We start from the raw sequence: 18956 nt of genomic DNA on the forward strand, positions 1-18956 counted from the left end.
CGGAATTTATTATAAAATACATTGGGGATCACTTGCGGGCGTATATTGTCCGGGATTCCACGAATCTCGTCCTTCATGGATGTGTCGAAGAATACAGTAGAATCAGAAGTATCTAGGAAACGGACACGGTTGGGATTGTACGAAGAAGGATTGATGCTCTGTGCCATGTAGTCGAAGTACAAGGACATAAAACGAGTTTGAGAATTAAGCTCGACGAGCCTCTCGAAGTTTTCAATTACCAACGGGTTCAGAATGTCGCATCGGATGAGCAATCGATATGAGAGTTCCCAAAATTGATTTTTTAGCGGAAGAACGCCCGCCAGCGCTTCGAGACTCATCGTATGGGTCGAGTGCATGCAACCCAAGGCAATGCGCAAGCAACGATACTGGATTCTCTCCAGTTTGATGAAGTGTATGTTCGCAGCGGAGCGGAAACAGAAACACCCGTACTCCATCACCGACAATATCGTTGTTTGGTACAACCTGATCAGGTCTCCTGGGTGAGCACCCCACCATGTTCCAGTTATTGTTCGGAGAAAATTGATCCTTTGTTGGCATTTCTGTTTCAGATACCTAATGTGACATCCCCAGGTACCTTTAGAGTCGAACCAGATCCCGAGATATTTAAATGTGAAAACCTGGTTGATCGTTGCACCCATTAATAAAAGCTGGAGTTGCGCCGGCTCACGCTTCCTAGAAAAAAACAACCAACTCAGTTTTCTCCGTGGAGAACTCAATACCCAGCTGAAGAGCCCAAGCAGACAAATTGTCCAAGGTATTTTGTAATGGTCCTTGCAAGTCGGCAGCTTTGGGCCCTGTAACAGAGACCACCCCGTCGTCTGCAAGTTGCCTTAGCGTGCATGAATTGGCAAGACAATCGTCAATGTCATTCACGTAGAAATTGTAGAGCAGGGGACTTAGACATGAGCCCTGGGGAAGACCCATGTAGCTAAATCGCGATGTCGTTAAATCGCCATGCGAAAAGTGCATGTGCTTTTCAGACAACAGGTTTAGCAAAAAGTTATTTAAAATTGGCGAAAGACCATGCTGGTGCAGCTTCTCTGATAGAATGTTGATAGAAACTGAGTCAAAAGCCCCCTTAATATCCAAGAAGACTGATGCCATCTGCTCTTTGTTAGCATAGGCCATTTGGATATCTGTAGAAAGCAACGCAAGGCAATCGTTCGTCCCTTTGCCTTTGCGGAAGCCAAATTGTGTATCTGACAGTAAGCCATTTGCTTCAACCCAATTGTCGAGGCGAAACAAGATCATTTTCTCGAATAACTTCCGAATACAGGACAGCATTGCAATCGGCCGATACGAGTTGTGGTCGGAGGCTGGTTTTCCTGTTTTTTGGATGGCGATGACCTTCACTTGCCTCCATTCATAAGGGACAATGTTACCCTCAAGAAACTTGTTAAATAAATTCAACAAGCGCCTTTTTGCAGTGTCAGGCAGATTCTTCAGCAAGTTGAATTTGATTCTGTCTAACCCTGGGGCGTTATTGTTGCACGATAAGAGAGCAAGTGAGAACTCCACCATCGAAAACGGTGTTTCGTTCGCGGTATCGTGAGGAGACGCGGCGCGGCACGTTTTCTGTACCGGGACAGAGTCCGGACAGATCTTCTTGGCGAAAGCGAATATCCAACGGTTTGAATATTCCACGTTCTCGTTGGTACTATTACGGTTACGCATACGTCGAGCCGTACCCCAAAGAGTGCTCATCGCTGTTTCTCTCGTTAACCCGTCGACGAACCGGCGTCAATAACTGCGTTTTTTGGCTTTCATTAGACTCTTCATTCGCCTTTCTAACGACGCGTACTGTTTATAGCTAGCGGGTAACCCGTCTTCCCGGAAAACCTTATATGCAGTGGACTTTTCCGCGTACAGCTCTGAGCACTCTTTATCCCACCACAGGGTGGGAGACCGTCCATGGGTATTCGCGCTGGGTACTGGTTTAGTCTGAGCTTGATTCGCACTGTCGAGAATCAAGCCAGCCAAAAACCTGTACTCTTCCTCCGGAGGAAGTTCTTGAGTGGATTCGATTTTAACGGATATCGCGGTCGCGTAACTCTTCCAATCAATGTTCCGTGTGAGGTCATATGAGACATTGATTGTTTCCGATGGTCTTGAACCGTTAGCAATTGAAATCACGATAGGCAAATGATCGCTACCGTGGGGATCAGGGATCACCTTCCACATGCAATCTAACTGTAGCGATGTCGAGCAAAGCGACAAATCCAACGCGCTTGCGCGTGCTGGTGGTGTAGGAATCCGCGTCATTTCTCCCGTGTTTAAGATGGTCATGTTGAAATTATCGCAAAGATCTTGGATTAATGTTGATCTATTATCATCATGAAGACAGCCCCATACCGTACCGTGCGAGTTAAAGTCTCCCAGAACTAGCCGCGGTGCCGGTAAGGATTCCGTGATATTACAAAGCGTTCGGTGCCCTACCGAGACTCTAGGAGGAATGTAGATGGAAGCAATGCAAAGGTCTTTACCTTTGATTAAAACTTGACAAGCGACAATTTCAATGCCTGGTGTCGAAGGGAGGTTAATTCGGTTGAAAGAATAGCACTTTTTGATCCGCAAAAGTACTCCTCCATAGGGGTTTTCTCGATCCAGACGAATTATATTAAAGTCGTGGAAGTTGAGATTTATATCGGAAGTTAACCAAGTTTCACATAATGCGAAAGCATCACATTTTAAACTATTTAGTAAAAATTTAAAGGAATCGATTTTCGGGAGGATACTTCTGCTGTTCCACTGTAGAACAGTGATCGAATCGGTGACCTCGTTCGATGACTTAGCCATCGAAGGATACGATCGCTGCAAGGAGGGGCCATTTAGTAGTCAACTGCTTCAAAAATGTTTGCGCCATAGGGAGAAAACGTTTTAGAAGGCTTTTAAGAGGATCAGTAACATTGAAAGTTGTGAAAATTAAGTCCACGATGTCAGAAAATTTCATTAGTCCGTTACTGAACTGAGTGTCTGTTTGAATAAAGGGGACACTTGGGATTTCTGGTGTCCCTGGAAGTGGTGGGTACTTCTTGTTAGAATTAAAAGCACTTCCGTTGGATTTATTGATTGTAGTTGGCGCACTCTGAGGAGACGACACCTTGGCACCCTTACGAGGCAATCTAGGGGAGGCTACATTTCTCCTCTTCCTGGATTCCCCTGGGTTAACCAAAGATGTTCCCTCTTGGGGGTCGTCAGATTCTTGCTCAACGCCAGCCAAAAGAGCAAAGGAATTTTCGGAAGGGACAAATGGCTTAAGAAATTCTGCATAAGAGCGCTTCGAGCGTTCCTTAAGGGAGCTCTTAAATTTATCCCCGCGCTGTTTGTACGCGGGCATGATTTAAGATCATGCGAAAGGCCCCCGCAGTAAATACACTTTTCAGTTTCTCTACCGCAAACGTCATCCTCATGCTCTCCCTCGCATTTGCCGCACCTTTTGTTATTGCCACAATAGGTGGCTGTGTGGCCCTGCTGCTTGCAATTGCTGCAGTTCATTACCCGCGTTACAAACAGGCGAACAGGTAGCCGAACTTTATCCAGGAGGACATAGTTGGGGAGAGAAGACCCGGAGAAAGTGACCCGAAGCGAGTCTGACAATGAATAAGTTGTCTTATTATTCTCAGTTTTTGCTGAATACAATTGCTTGCATTCCAGAATCTTCACATGTTGAAGTGAGGGGTCCTTAAAGCAACCAACCACATACTTCAACACGTTTTCGCACTTCAAACCCGGTTCGGCGACTACCCCATCGATCTCCACTGCCATACAAGGTACATACGCTTTAAATTGCTTTGTAAAACGGTCGCTTCGAGCAATCTGGTTTGCCTGGTCGAGGTCATTCACTAATATGCGTATTTTATTAGCTCTAACACGTGTTATCTGAGCTACGGCCAGGTAGTTAGAAGTCAGCTCCCGTAAGATCTCTAAAATATTAAGCGAAAACGATCTGCCTCGATCGAGAGCTCAGACGATTGTGTGATATAACTTTTTGACATCGTTTAACTTTCAATTGAATCGTTTCATTCATTTTGTTCTGCTTGTTCTCTTATTTTTTATTCATTTTATCAATTCCATTCGTTTTGTTTACTTGATTCGTTGGATTTATTTATTCATTTAATTGATTTGTTTATTTTATTCATATCATTAATTTCATTAACTTTATTCATTTTATTCATTTCGTTGACTCATTGTATTCATTTGATCATTTGATTAATTTGATTCGTTTGATTCATAAGACTCATTTTATTGTTTAATTCACTTTTTCATTTTATTCATATCATGTTCAGCCATTCGTTTCCATTTATTTTCAATCATTCAACTTGTTAGTTTGAGTAAATTTAATTTATTCTATTAATTTCATAACTATTTTTAAATATTGCCTAATTTTTCATTTATGAGAAAATTTTATTTGATTGATTTATTTTATCAAATTTTATAATAATCATTTATCAAATTCTACTCATTTTATGAATTTGATAACTTTATTTTGTCTCTTTTTAAATTTTACTTGTGTCATTGATTTGTGTTCATCACGTCTCTAGTTGGGTGTCTAAATCATATGAGTTCTGCAGTGATATTTGTAAGAAATGTCTCGTCTCACTGCTAGGTGGATTAAGTAAGTTTTTGTCTATTGAAATTGCAATTTGTCGCTACGGTGCTGTTTAGTACCTCTATGACTGTTAAATCTTCCCTACTACATAAGCCAACGCATTATCCGCATCCAAAGCATCTTTCGCGATGTTGCACCTTCCCCGACTAATGAAGTCTTGGTCCATATAACTGAGCCATATAAAGTGTAGTGTAGTTTGACTTTGATCTTGAGATACTTACAAACTACTTAATAGTACAGTTAACAACTATCGATCCGTGCACAAGGCCACTACCAGTCAGTTGAAAGGTATAGGAACAATTAATTTTTTCGTGTTCTCACATCGTACGGAACAAAAATCCGGGTGCAGCTGCAACAGCCAATCGAGAGGGTTGGTTTGCCGCAAGCTACACCTCTGTTAGCCATAGAACAGCTGAGCCGAACTATCCGGCTTAAGATGGGGTATCGGCGTGGTGACTAGCAAACTATACATAGCTCTAATTGATTGTATGTAGATGGAATGGCTTGGACATGGACTAATGCGGAAAGGTTCTTGAAGCTTATACGTTCTACTAGCAGACTGTTGCGGTTTGAAGTATGGGTGCCGCAAAAACAGGTGCGGTAAATTCTAGTAAGGTTTTTCCTAGTTGCACTTTAATTGCAATTTGATTTGCGGTCTTTACTATATAAAGAACCCGATAGTCTTATGAAATTTTGTTTCATAAACATATTACCTTGCTAACCTTTGTACAATATTCAAAAAAAAGTTCATAATGATCATAACAATTCAACAAGACTCCGCACTGCAATGAACTTACCCTTAAATGTGCAATGTTGTTTAAAAGCAAGATTCCTACAAACGTCTTAAAATCATCGTAGACCGTATTAGAGTTGTGAGACAGCGCGTGTCAGGGCAACAGACACGCCTATCAGTAAATTTGGCACCACTGAATTGTCCGTGAAAGGTGCACCGAAGCACTCTATTAATCAAGTGTAAATAATCGGTACCGCCGCCGGTTGACTGATACCAACCCGTTTCGCACAGAAAGTGAGAGTGACCGGTTTTTAGTTTCAGATTCCGAAGAGTTTAAATCTATTCCATGGTTGAAATGATTTTGCGCTCGCTCTTCCATGACTCATAGCGGAAATATAAGAGCAAACTCTTTTTTTTTTCTCACAATTCATCAACACGAATTAGCGAATTTTTGGCCAATTATAACGAACACCCACCGTGGTAAATTCGAAGCCTTGCACCGCCGTGTCGTGCCGTGACTCGGCGGCAACAAGGCATCAAGTGACGACGATCCGCTTAGGCTTGGTGTAGCGGTGGTAGAGGTACCTAGTTTAAGTCAAATTGCCGTCGAAAAAGCCGCTAATCGTGGGAAAGAATTAATTCGATTTGCTTGGGCTGTTTCTCTTTCGAGAGCATGCGTGCGTTGCGAGGCAGCGCGTTAACCCGTCTGTGAGTTGGTGCGTGGCTGTGCGTGAAACGTAAAAACACCGCATAATTCAGTAAACATATTAAACTTATCATTTGTTTTAGCATTTGAATAATTCAGTGCAGACTTTTAAATTTTCTCGTCTACAGAATATAAAAACCATTCGTCAAAGTCACGTGATTTCAAGCACTGTGCGGAGCCATAAAATCGAATTCTCACGCCTCGCCTTTAGCCCCATTTATTTACACGTGCCAAATCGGATACATTTGCCTCCACTTATGTGCTGATCATTTCCCGTCGTTTTACCTCCGCTATTCCGGGCAGACGTAAGCAAACAAAAATGAAGATCGGGAAGATGATGATGATGATGAGTGTGATGAATAGCGATTGCTGACGTAGTCGTGACTCTGAAGCAACTCCGTGCTTCGGTTGGCACCGATCACAGATAAGTGTTGCCGAGAGAACGTGAATGAATAATTTGCATTATCGATGCATTGTCACGATAGAGATAAATTATTCTGAACCTTTTCCGGTTGGAATTTTGCAAGCATTCCTATTGGATATATTTCTTGTTTTATTGGACGTGTTTTCTAATTATAGGTATGATATAGCGAGAATAAACAAGTTTCTATTATATATTTGAAACCAGTATCAACAATGGATTCAACTTTCATAGCATTTTTTCCAATAACTAATGACTCTAGTTAGAACTGTGCACTTGAGCATACAGCTATAATTGATTACAAGATTAAAAATAGCAACAATGTAATTAAGCGATTTGGTGCACCATAATGGTTTACCGGTAGCTATTTTCACTGAAGTTGAGATCTATGCACCAGCTATACGCCTTAAGGCGAATTGCAACGGGACGTGATTCTGAATGTAATATTCATTGTACGTTTCAGATATGTGCAGGCGTAGGGAATTTCCGATCACGTGTTTCATCGCAAAGGGCTTGAACGTTTGTATGTTAACGTGTTCGATCGGCTGGGCGTTTGAATGTCGCGTGTGCTAGCGTGTATGTAACTTCGCGTATATAAATTCGATTTTATAGCCGTGTGTCTATTCCCATATTCGCGTGTGTTCTAGAATGATCGCGCATGGACCGTGAATTTAATACCTTATTTTTAGTGAATGGTTCAGATGCTAGAAGAGAGTAAGTTTCCCCATATCACTAGGCTTCCCGATCAGGTCGCTATGGAACGTGTTGTCTAGCGAAAATGAGCGTCATTTCTTTAACTGGTCCAACTGAAGGCATGGACCTAGGCAGCTAGAACCGAAGATATACGAAAGTGATTCATTATCGCACGGACATGGGCATTCGAGTGGGACACGGTTATATGAAAAATATAAAATTTTGCTCCGAGCAACTTTCTAGGTTCTATTTGGGTCCTAGAATAACTGTGCAAATTCTATGCTAGATCGGTGAAACTATATTTTTGTGCCCACGCTTTAAAGTTTACCTGTGATTTCGCATGGGAAAATCGACTTTTACAAAATAGTTCTTCTATGAGTCGCCCATCGGCTCCTAAAAATAAGGCGATGCAGGAGTTTTATTGGAAATTTAGCAAAGAAATAATGTCTCGAAAACCGCGAAACGATCTATCGCTTGTGGAAAAAGTTATTCAAAATTTCAATTTTCTAAGCATCCCTACTGCTGACGGTCGAATTATATACAAATTTTTTATTTTTCCCTTATTATGTACCAAAGAAGCCTCAATTTATCCCTCAAAACTCTTGTGAAGTGACCAAAGAGTTCAGAATCATTAATTTAGACACATTAAGAGAAGATCAAAACAAAATTTCATAAAATGGGACATCCAACAGCAGCTAGAAAAAAATGAATGTTTTACCAATCGTCACAAATATGGTTTCAAAAATATGGTTTCAGCTATCGAGCTAAAAATTTGCACATCTATTACCCAAACGGTATCCAAAAAGTTACTCAGAGCATTATTTATTAGTGCTAAAAAATCACTTAATCACCTGGGCGTTATCCTGTTTGCGAGGTCAAGGGCGTAGATGATCGTGAAGGTCTTAAGCGTTTGTATGCTAGAAGAGAGTAAGATTTCCATATCATTGGAGTTCCCTGGTTATGTGGCTATGAGACGTGTTGTTTAGTGGATATGAGCCTCATTTTTTATTGGTCCAAACAGACTTCCCAAATGAACATCGAACACTATGTTCGCTCTAGTTTTGTGCTCATCTTAAACCCACATTTCGTGTGCAAACTCGAACGCGCTAATGCGTACTAAAACACGTACACATGTTCGTCTGCACAACCGAACCCCATGTACGTACGCGGTGTTTGTACACACAGGTTCTTGACACTAGTTTTCTCTTTCTATCACTCATCATCACTAGTGTTGACTCATTCTGTTTTGTGTGTGCTTTTCTTGTGTTCGCACACGGTGTTTAAACCTAAGTTTTCACATTGTTCGCTTGGGTTCGGTGTTCGAAGCGAACCTGGACACAAATGAAAAGTAAGTTTGAGGTTGAACGCGTGCACGAAATTTTGTACACAGGTGCAAACTTATCGATATTCATGGGAAGACAGGGTCCAACTGAAGGCATGGACCTATGCTACTAAGTCCGAGGGTCTGTACTCTGAAAACAGGTAGGGGTTTTCGGACGTGACCGATTCATGATCGCACGAACACATGTATTTGTAAGTCCTCGCTTGAGACCGCTTTTATGAGTTTATACGTGCTAAAACGTTCACTCAATTACCGGGGTGTCTTCATGTTTGTGAGATCGCGATACTACTTAATTTTCAATGTAGGGGTCAGTTTCTTGAGCTTGAGAATTTATAAGTGCTACATACATTTTTGCGAAAATAGTTGAGGAAAGTATGATTTTGTTAAAGGTGTGTAGTAATGGTTTTATCACATCAAATAGTAGTAATGGTTTTATCACATCAAATAGCATAGCACATTTTTCGGGCAAAAAACGGGCATTTCGCTATAAAAATGTAATGATAGTTGGTAGAGTTATGTCCATTTCCCCGAAACTCTTTTTTATTTAGAAGGCTTGCGGTGATCACGATGGAAGTACGCGGACCAACTTAAACCTTAAAACTGAAACAAAATAAGTTGGTATAGGTACCTTAACGATTAGTTGAATAAATAGTATTTTTTGCGGTTTGCGGGAACGGGTATCCCAATAAATCGGTGTTTTAGGCTCTAAAAGTTGTACTTGAAAATCTTATCCACAAAACAAAAGTTTATGCGTGAAAACGGAATAGTTGAGATACAAGAAAAATAATCACGAACAATTGAAAAAGAAATGAAGAAGATCTAATGAGTAGTTTTTCGACAATCGTGATCACGGAAAAGCCATTTTTTGGAAAAAAGGACATTTCGAGATGATCGAGTTTAAAGTTATCGAGTAGACGACGTGCGCTCCAAAGCACTATATATTTCGCTCTATTGCTCGAATCTTTATGAAAATTTGGGAAACCATTCTCAAGGAGTATCACTTTTAGATAAATTAAAATTTATTTGTGTGTATAAATGTACGCGTTTATGACCAGGCGTGTTATCGCGAATGCCACGAGCGTTTGTACGTTTGAAATGAGAAAGAAGGTGAGTGTATATGGGAGACTATGCAATTGATTTTACAAGTGAGTGATAATATGAATCTAATTTAAGATATAGTAAAAAAGGAAAAATAGCATGCCAAACAAAGATAAAAAGATGCAAAGAGATTAAGTAGAAGCGTTAAAATTGATCTATTTTATTTTTGGTAGGAATGAGTAGTGGAAAGGCAAACTAATAGAAGTACAACAAAAGCAGACTAATGAAGTAGAAGCAAAGAGCCATGTAACATGCAACCAATTTACTTGAATTCGGCTTAATGCCAGCAAATGTTATTTATTTGCCATAAACTACAATTGTCTATTAGAATATTTTCAAATTATGCTGACCGGGTATGGTTGATCCAAGTGCGTCGGTAAATTAATCGTACCATATTTAAGCCGATTCGATGTTCCCGAATGCACGAATTTAACACCGGAAAAAGGGAACAACGAGGAAGGAACAAAATGTTCGTGAGACAATAAATTACCCACTATTCTATCATATACGCCAGTTCTGCATTCATTCCATGACCCAGCTATCACAAATACTTAGACAAACACGCACACAGATGGACATACGCTTGCCACATAGCAATTGTATACTAGTATTAAATACAACAATTATTATTTTTCGAGAGTTGTCCTACTGGAGTTCTCGGAAGGGCTCTCCGTCAGAATCACACACTACAATTGCATACGAGACAGGCAATGTCGCCCACTAAAACACTGCTTAAGACAAATTTCAGCGGGGCATGCTTCTAAATGTGATAAATATTGTACGGTTCAGATATATGCGGGCGTAGAGACTTCGCGATCGCGTGCATCATCGAGAAGGGATCGAGCTTTTGTACGTTTGGAAAATTTTCACACATGTTAGTTTTCAAAAAATAAAAATTACTGGTAAGTTACTTTACAGCAGTACACCGTAGAATCGAAATTTGGTCATGTACTAACTTTAAACTACACTTATGAGCTAATGAACTTACCCAGCCAAAAGGCGGTGTTGGGCAGCTTTGCGAAAAAAATTGCGTCTTCGAAGTACTTATCACTTTAAAATTTAGGTCATTATTTGGCTCTAGTTTTCTCATTTTCGACCGATTTCAACAAAACCATTTGGAAATTATCGGGAAATTGTTCAAGATTCATTAACCATACTTGTACGTCAAGTCAGAAAACCGGTTCTGGTTGTACAAAGAAATCCCGTGGGGTCTGTCAGAGAGCCATGTGAGCCATATTGAATACTCATACAACGTGTAGCTCGAAGTGCGCCTTAGCATAACCTGAGTATAAATAAAAATCATACATGTCAATCTTCTGAATTTGGAGCCATATTAACTAGTTTTGCACAACCTAGAAATGCTCCCTGCTTTGGCGGTGCTGAGCGTAAAGTAATGGTCTCATAAACCATTAGTCGTATATGCGGAACTCACCCATGAAGGATTTGTGGTGATCAGTAGCATCGTAGAACTAGCCCTGTAATTGGCCCTTACGGAATTGACTGCGAAGTCGGTTGAAACAGAATGTCAAGCTCCCAAACGGAATGATATCAAAGCTTTGTTTTGCTTTTAGATAAGGTTCCAGGAGGCATTGTAACGGGCTTCCACACAATACCGAGCACCATATCAAACTTCACAGTTATTAGTATAGAGCAGTGATTCTCAACATGAGGTCCGATGCTGGGGGTCCGCGAAGAAAAATATATTTTCCGAGTGCATATTGAAATTTCAAATCTTGTTTCCCAACAAATTGAAAATAACATATTGATAGCATACAAAATTTATATTTATCTGCGGGGGTTCGCAGCAACCCAGTGTGATATCTAAGTAGTCCGTGGTACGAAAAAGGTTGAGAACCGCTGGTATAGAGTACATGAGGGTACTGTAGCATTCTCTAGATTCCATTCATGCCTGCATTCGTGAATTTTTGAGATATTCTTAGACAGATTTCATAGAACATTGTAAAGGAATTTTGTCTGAAAACGCAACTATAAAACATTTGCACCTTAATAATACGGTAATGTCATGTCAAATTTCACCAAATCGATTATCAATGAATAATAAGCAATTTAATTAATCCGAACACTTGCGGAAACTTTCCAATCGGGCATTGCGTAATCGGGTACCGTAAACCGGGGTGACATTGATCACTTTTCGAAGTAATCATTGCATATTGAAATAATTGCCAGCTAGTTTCACAAAAAATTGCGTTTAAAATAAATAAACTCTTAAAAGTAAATTTGGTACATCCCACTCTAAAGGAAAATAAAATCTCGCTTGTAATTTAATACTCTTGCTCAAATCTGAGATTTATTTGTTTCATAAATAATAGACACTATATGGACCTTCGTAAAAATAAGGTAAAGTCAAATTTCGGTTTTTTATAGTTTTTGTACCCAAAAATCCGAACAAAATACTCAAAAAGCATAACAAACCAGTATCTCATAAGTTTAGAGTAAAAATCATTTCAAACTAAAATGATTCGGTAGACTATTCTGGTTTAATAAGCGATCTACGAAAAAAGTTTCGAGTGATCAAAGTCACCCCGATGATCAAAGTCACCCCGGTCTACGGTACTTCAGATCACCTGTTTGTGTGAATATCACTGTCATGCGCCACCTGAAATTAAATCAACGCGACGATCAATGAACAATGCAGCGACATTTGTAGTCATTTACGCACACAAGCCCCCTCCTCTTCTTTTCACTTTCTGACTACGTCTACGTTATTCCGCAATTAATTCTGAACACTCCATGCAAAGTTACCAAGTCTCTGCGATAAATTCATTCTCATTTATTTAAAATGTCGATGTCGGTGGTGCACTGGCAGTGTTGGAAAAAATAATGAATTTGTGCATTTGGATTGAGCCATAAGTTTTAAAATCGTTATAACTATTTTTTGAAAACTCGTAGCTAGTCTTCGACAAAGTTGTTAACCAGGGTTTGAGCTATAGTTTTATAAAGCTTGTTTTTCGTATTGAGTAAAATAAAATTTGTATAACATGCATTAATAAAGAAAAAACTGTGTTTTGAAAAGTCTCTCTCTTGAAAACTATTCGGAAATGGTGAAAATTATCAGCTTATCTCGGTCAGAGCCGTCAATATGGTGCACCAACCGTACCCATAAATAATGAAAAGTTTTAAATATAAGTCCGCTACAGATTTGTTCCTATTATCATTCGTTTTGAGCTGTTTGGAGAGAATGGAGCATCTCCTCAAAGGGCTGTACAATACCGAGAAGGGAAATATTTGTTAGCTGTAGCCATGTATGGATGAAGATTTGTATCGAAACAGCTGACTTAATAAGAAGTATTGTGACGTCTTGTGACGCCACAATCCCGCAAAAACTGGAACCACGCAATAGACGGCGTCCAGCTTACTGGTGGAACAAGACGTTTAGTACGCTATGCGCTGCTTATCTCACAGCTAGAAGGCGAGCTCAGAGAACAATATCGGAGCCAGAGAGAGAGAAGAACGCAAGGCAGCGTTCTGGGAAACTAGGACCGTTTTAAAACGGGAGATCAGAGTTAGCAAGGAGCTGTGCCGCGAAATAGACCCTGGCGCGACGTGTACCGAGTCGTGCCCGGGTAAGCTGAAGATAATCGTCGAGGGACTCTTCCCGAAGCACGATCCAACTATCTGTCCACCGACGAAATACGGCGAAGAAGAATGATCAAACACGGACTATCGGGAAGTGACAAACGATGAGCTCGCAGAAGCGTCGAAGCGCTTGAAATCAAAGAAAGCCCCCGGTCCGGATGGAATGCCAAACGTGGTGCTGAAAGCTGCGATCCTGGCATATCCGAACATGTTCAGGATGGTGCTGTAGAAGTTTTTAAATGAAGGTCAGCTCGAGAGTGCTGACAAGGCATCTAAATAGAAGCGAAGAGGAGATCGATACTGCGCTGTGGTCACGATAAATGTGAAGATTGCATTTAACAGCGCTAGCTGGGAAACAATTGCTGTAGCACTGCACATAATGAGGGTTCCCGACTATCTATGTTAGATCCGGAAGAGCTACTTCCAGAGCAGAGTGCTGCGGTACGAGATGAGCAAAGGGCAGAAATCAATGCGAGTTACACTCACAGCGGGCGTTCCTAAGGGCTTCATTCTCTGTCCAACTCTTTGGAACGGGATGTACGATGGGGTCTTAACACTGCGGGGATTGTGGGTTTCGCGGACCCTCCGGAACTCGCGCAAATGGCTCACTGTACGAGCGCCAGCTCTAAGACGATTTCGCTAGATTCTCAGAGCAGCGTGCACTCACTGTACTAGCGCGACTGCCAGAATGTTAACGGTGATGGATGAGATACTTGAAGGTGTGGAGGTGTCGCTGACGGAGACAATAGACGCGATCGAGAGTTGGATAAACGGGGTTAAGCTGCAAATAGCTCACCACAAGCCGGAATTGCACATCGACGTCGGAGCGCACATGATTGCTTCGAAGCGTGCACTGAAGCAATTGGGAGTAATAATCGACGACCGGTTGAGCTCAATAATCACGTCGACTATGTCTGCGAAGGCAACGAACGCAATAGCGAGAATAATTCCAAACGTCGGCGGACCGAGAAGCAGTACGATCCGTCTGCTATCTACTGTTTCGTCATCGACACTCCGATACGGGGTTCCTGTCTGGGGTGCTGCGCTGAAAACCAAGCGGAACTGTGAAAAGCTGAGCAGGGCATTCCGGCTGATGGTTGTACGAGTCGCGAGTGCTTATAGAACAATATCGTAGGAGGCAGAATACGTTATCACCGTGATGATCCACATCTGCATCACTCCGGCTGAGGATGTGGAACGCTACCAGCGGAGAAATGTACGTAAAGCAAGGAGACTGGTCCGAGCTGGCTCGTTGGCTAAATGGCAGCAGGAGTGGGACAACGCGGAGAAAGGAAGGCGGATCCATCGACTCATCACAAATGTGTCGACTAGGATGCATAGGAAGCATGGAGAGGTAAACTTCCATTTGACGCAGTTTTTGTCCGGGCATGGATGCTTCCGGGAGTACTTGCATCGGTTTGGACATTCTTCGTTATCCCTTTGCCCGAAGTGTCCGAACATACAAGAGACACCGGAATACGAGGTCTTTGAATGCCCTAGGTTCGAGGAAGTTCATAGGGGTATGCCTGGGTATGTGTGACAGTTGACAATATCGTTGAAGAGATGTGCCACGACGAGCATATCTGGGATGCTGTCAACACTCCGAGCTGCAGAAGAAGTGGTGAAGGGACCAACAAAGTACCACCATTGGCTAGTAAGTCGCCGTGGAACTCTCAACCGGTGTAGAATAGATCCACCGCCGGGAACCTGTTGAGTAGTACGCGGCGTAGCACCGAGTTTGAGTCGTTGGGGCACCAGTAAACCGGACGTCAGGCTTCACCAGAATCGACGGACCGACCTCGACACCCTACCAGGTAGCTCGTGAGTAGACTAGACCCACCGTCGGGGATTAGACCGAGTATACTGCGTCGAATAGCTAACAGCGGGTTGTTTAGGTGCCAGTGAACCGGAAGCTATGCTCCACCCGGAATCGATGGATGGACATCAGCACCTACTGGCTTTGAGTAGGCTAGGTCCACCGCCGGGGACTAGATCCAGTAGATCGGGACAAAGCGGGGAGCTAAATGGCTCACTGAAACGAACATCGGTATTGGGAGAAATCTACCGCTCGGTTTCGTGAGAACCTCTCTCACCGTGGAATTCACTGTCGGAGTAGGTTAGATCCATTGTCCGGGGACTAGACCGAGTAGTCGCAAACAAGATTTTAGTAAAGTCGGGAGCTGAATGGCTCATCGATGAAGTGGAGCGAAATGGAACGAGAGGGGAACCAAAGGGCCTAAAGGAGTTGCGGTGCTAAACCACTAAAGAAACCAAAGAAGAATCGGTATCGGGAGAACTTCCTTCGCTGGGGAACTCTCCGTCGGCATAAACTAGATTCACCGTCAGGGACTAGACTGAGTAGACCGCGACGAGACACGACCAGTTGCGGGTCGTCGGGGCATCAGCGAACCGAACGCCCTGCTCGATCGAAATCGCCTAACTGACCTCGACACCTGGCTATTTGGCACGGTTTCGAGAGAACTTCTCTCGCCGGGGTATTCTTCGTCGGAGTAGGCTAGGTCCATCGTTGGGACTAGACCGAATAGTTCGCGAACAAGCGGTGCTGAAAGGTACGAGAAGGGAGCTGCGGTGCTGAATGACACAAGGGAGCCGAAAGTCTCGGTAAATTAGACAATCTGAAGTCGCCGCTCAGATTGTCTTAGTGAGGAAAGAGCACTAAGTCTCGACCCACAGCTAGCTCTCCGCCTGCCATGGTATGTGTGGATGGTGGTGAACAGGTGGTGTGTCGAGGAGTGGTGCTGTAACCCTACTGAAGAAACTAACTACTTAGTAGTTGAAATGGAGTGAGTGCTATGCATATAAAAAACGCCTCCCCGAAGTAATGCCGTAAGATAGTGCCGGGGAGGAATCAGGCTCTGGCCAAGAGCAGTGTCTTTTAGCGGGTCGGGTGATGGCAAGCCCAAACCCGTTCCCTGTGACGTTTAGGGTTTTTGTACATATTTCCTGTACAGGTTTTTTTTGAAAGTTTTGAAATGCTAAAACATACACACACAAACAGACTTTTTCCGGTCTCGGTCATCCGCAGTAACCTGAATTGCCGTTTTTTCGGAGCCGATAATTTACAGGCTCCGAAACGATTTATAATGTGTAGATTTTCTCGCCTGAAGTAATTGAGTCGAATGGGATATGACACTCGGCCCTCCGGCCGGGATTAGGTTGACGATTTTCAGACTGATTGCATAACCTTTCTATATGAGAAAGGCAAAACGACTCTCATATTCACAAAACAACAGGCGACATGACCGGGAACTCTAGTGATACGGGAAAACTTACTCTCTTCTAGCATTCGAACCTTACACTAAAAATTAAGTATCAGATTCATGGTTATAAAATAGAATTTATACACGCGAAGTTACATACACGCTAGCACAAGCGACAAACATGTTAACATATAAACGCTCGAGTCTTTCGCGATCATCCACGCACTCCTAGGCACATAATCTCGCAATTAGGATAACACCTCAGTGATTGTGAATTTTTTAGTACTTATTTATAAACGCGGTCTCAAGAGTGAACCTACAAACGCCCGTCCCTACTTTCGTTACTAACAGCCTACGTCAATGTCTTCAGTTAGTCCAATCAGAAAGATGAGTATAAGATTCACGGTCCGCGTGCTTATCCGAAAACACACGCGAATGTGCGAATGAACATAAGGTTATAAAATCGAATTTATACAAGCTAAGTGTATAAGCCAATGTAACATACAAACGCCCACGCGATCGAATATTTTAACATATATACGTTCGAGCCCTTCGCGATGATACACAAAAACGAACATACAATCGCGATCATTCACGCACAACTAGGCCTAAGATTTTGCAAATACAACAACCCTCCGATGATTTAGTGAACGCTATAACACTTATAATCTGATAAACGCGGTCTCAAGCGTACACAAACAAACGCTCATTCCACGTGGTTATAAAGTGCCAACGACATCTGTACTGTACACTCAATATCACAATCAGAATCACGGCCCGCTGCAATTTGCCTTAAGCCGTCTCGTCTGCAATTGTAGTGAGTGATTCTGACGGAGAGCCATTCCGAGAAACCAGCTCTACAGCTCCAGTAGGAGAATTGTCGAAAAAATATACTGGAAATCCGAGAAACTTCATTTATTTAAATCCATGATTTGATTAGTCTAGATAATCTCATCCTGTCCCAATGGTTTAAAGTCTATAGAACAAAGTTCTTATTCTTGCTTTGTAAATAAATCATTGTTATTGAATAGGACATAGAAACTAATTGGTCTGCTTTTTGCCATTGTTCCAGGGATATAGTGATTCTTCTGAACTAGGAAAATCAGCCTGCTATATTTTTTATTGGTAAGTTCAGTGTAGGGTTCGCAGTACCGACCCTTTTTGGCGAGAACCGGTACTACGGTACTGAAGCCGTCAGTACCGGTAAAGTACCGGTACTCGAATATTTTTTTTTTAATCGAAAAAAGCTTCAAATACAAATTGAATGCTTAAACTGATGTCCTTATTCTCAGATGATTGATTTGTGCTGATCAAAAAAACATGTTTATAGTTTTTAATTGCTTCGGTATGGCATGACTCATTTCAGCAGAAGATATTTTTCGTATGCAGCACCTTTTTTATTTCGAAATCTAGGCCACTTTGAAATCAATAACTGCTAAGCGGAGCGACTTTCTTCGATTTCACGGATTGTAAATGTAAGAATTAACAACAGTACATCAAAGCGATCTCCAAGCAGGCTGCTCGCATTTCTACTCTTGTTTTTATGTAAATTGGCTTCAAACATTATGTCGTTTGCCTACTGCTCTCTAAGGTATACCAACGCTCCTTGCTTTCCTGTAAACTATGGAGCTTTGCTGTCATCAATAATTAGAAATCGCCCCACTTGAAGCAGTTCACCAAGTCTAAAATTGTTAGCTACTAAATCGCTGTTCGTTCTTTTATAGATAAAGGTTTAAGAGCAAACCAAATACAGACATGACTTAGACCATAGTCTTAGTGCGCGCCACCCAGTGAATAATGGAAACCAATTAGAATGTCGCTAATAAAAAAATCATAGCAAATTTTTACGTCTCTGACACTAGATGTGAATATTTTGAAATTTAATACAAGATCGTTAAAATTTAATTTCTCAGCGCATTCGCGAATAGTTTTTTTCTTCTTGTGTTGCCTTTTTTTGTCGTTGAGAACTGATGTATCCACTACCAGGGGGCTCTCTGTGCGAGCCTTTTGGTGTGGGGGTGATAGGCGGGCCTATTAAAAAAAAGATCGGTAAAATTTAATTTCGACAAAATAGTGCCTGAATTTGAACATTCCGTTTAGTACAACGGGAGCTAGTAATGTTTAACTTCTAGAATTATTATGATCATGGTCCCACCTCATTCCTCCACAAAGGTGTTAGCTCAACGATATATCTAGAAGGTAATTAATATAATTAAAAGTCATCTTGCAGACCGATATTTTGAAACAGGTCCCCCTATAGTGTCCTCATATTTTTCATAAAAAAAATTGTATGGTACCGAAAATACCGGTACTGGCTTTTGTTCAGTACCGGTATTACGGTACCAAAAATGGGTCGGTATTCCCGGGATTTTCGGTACCGGTATTACCGGTACCACAACCCTAGTTCAGTGATATATAAAGGATTATTCACATAAAAAATTAGGACGAGTAAAAGAATCTAAAATTAAATAAGATATTTGTTCTCACTTATCTGACAATGTTGCCGGACATATTG

At 41.7% G+C, this 18956-nt stretch overlaps 2 protein-coding genes across 2 annotated transcripts in view; both read right to left on the minus strand.

The window, feature by feature from the left end:
- LOC131678974 (protein yellow-like) overlaps positions 1–18956 on the minus strand; it is a 342660-nt gene that overhangs the window by 290563 nt on the left and 33141 nt on the right. The gene's annotated exons all lie outside the window — the stretch shown is intronic.
- LOC131678975 (protein yellow-like) overlaps positions 1–18956 on the minus strand; it is a 58539-nt gene that overhangs the window by 6412 nt on the left and 33171 nt on the right. The window lies entirely within an intron of this gene.

The sequence above is a fragment of the Topomyia yanbarensis genome, chromosome 2 (assembly GCF_030247195.1).
Source record: "Topomyia yanbarensis strain Yona2022 chromosome 2, ASM3024719v1, whole genome shotgun sequence".
Classification (NCBI taxonomy): domain Eukaryota; kingdom Metazoa; phylum Arthropoda; class Insecta; order Diptera; family Culicidae; genus Topomyia; species Topomyia yanbarensis.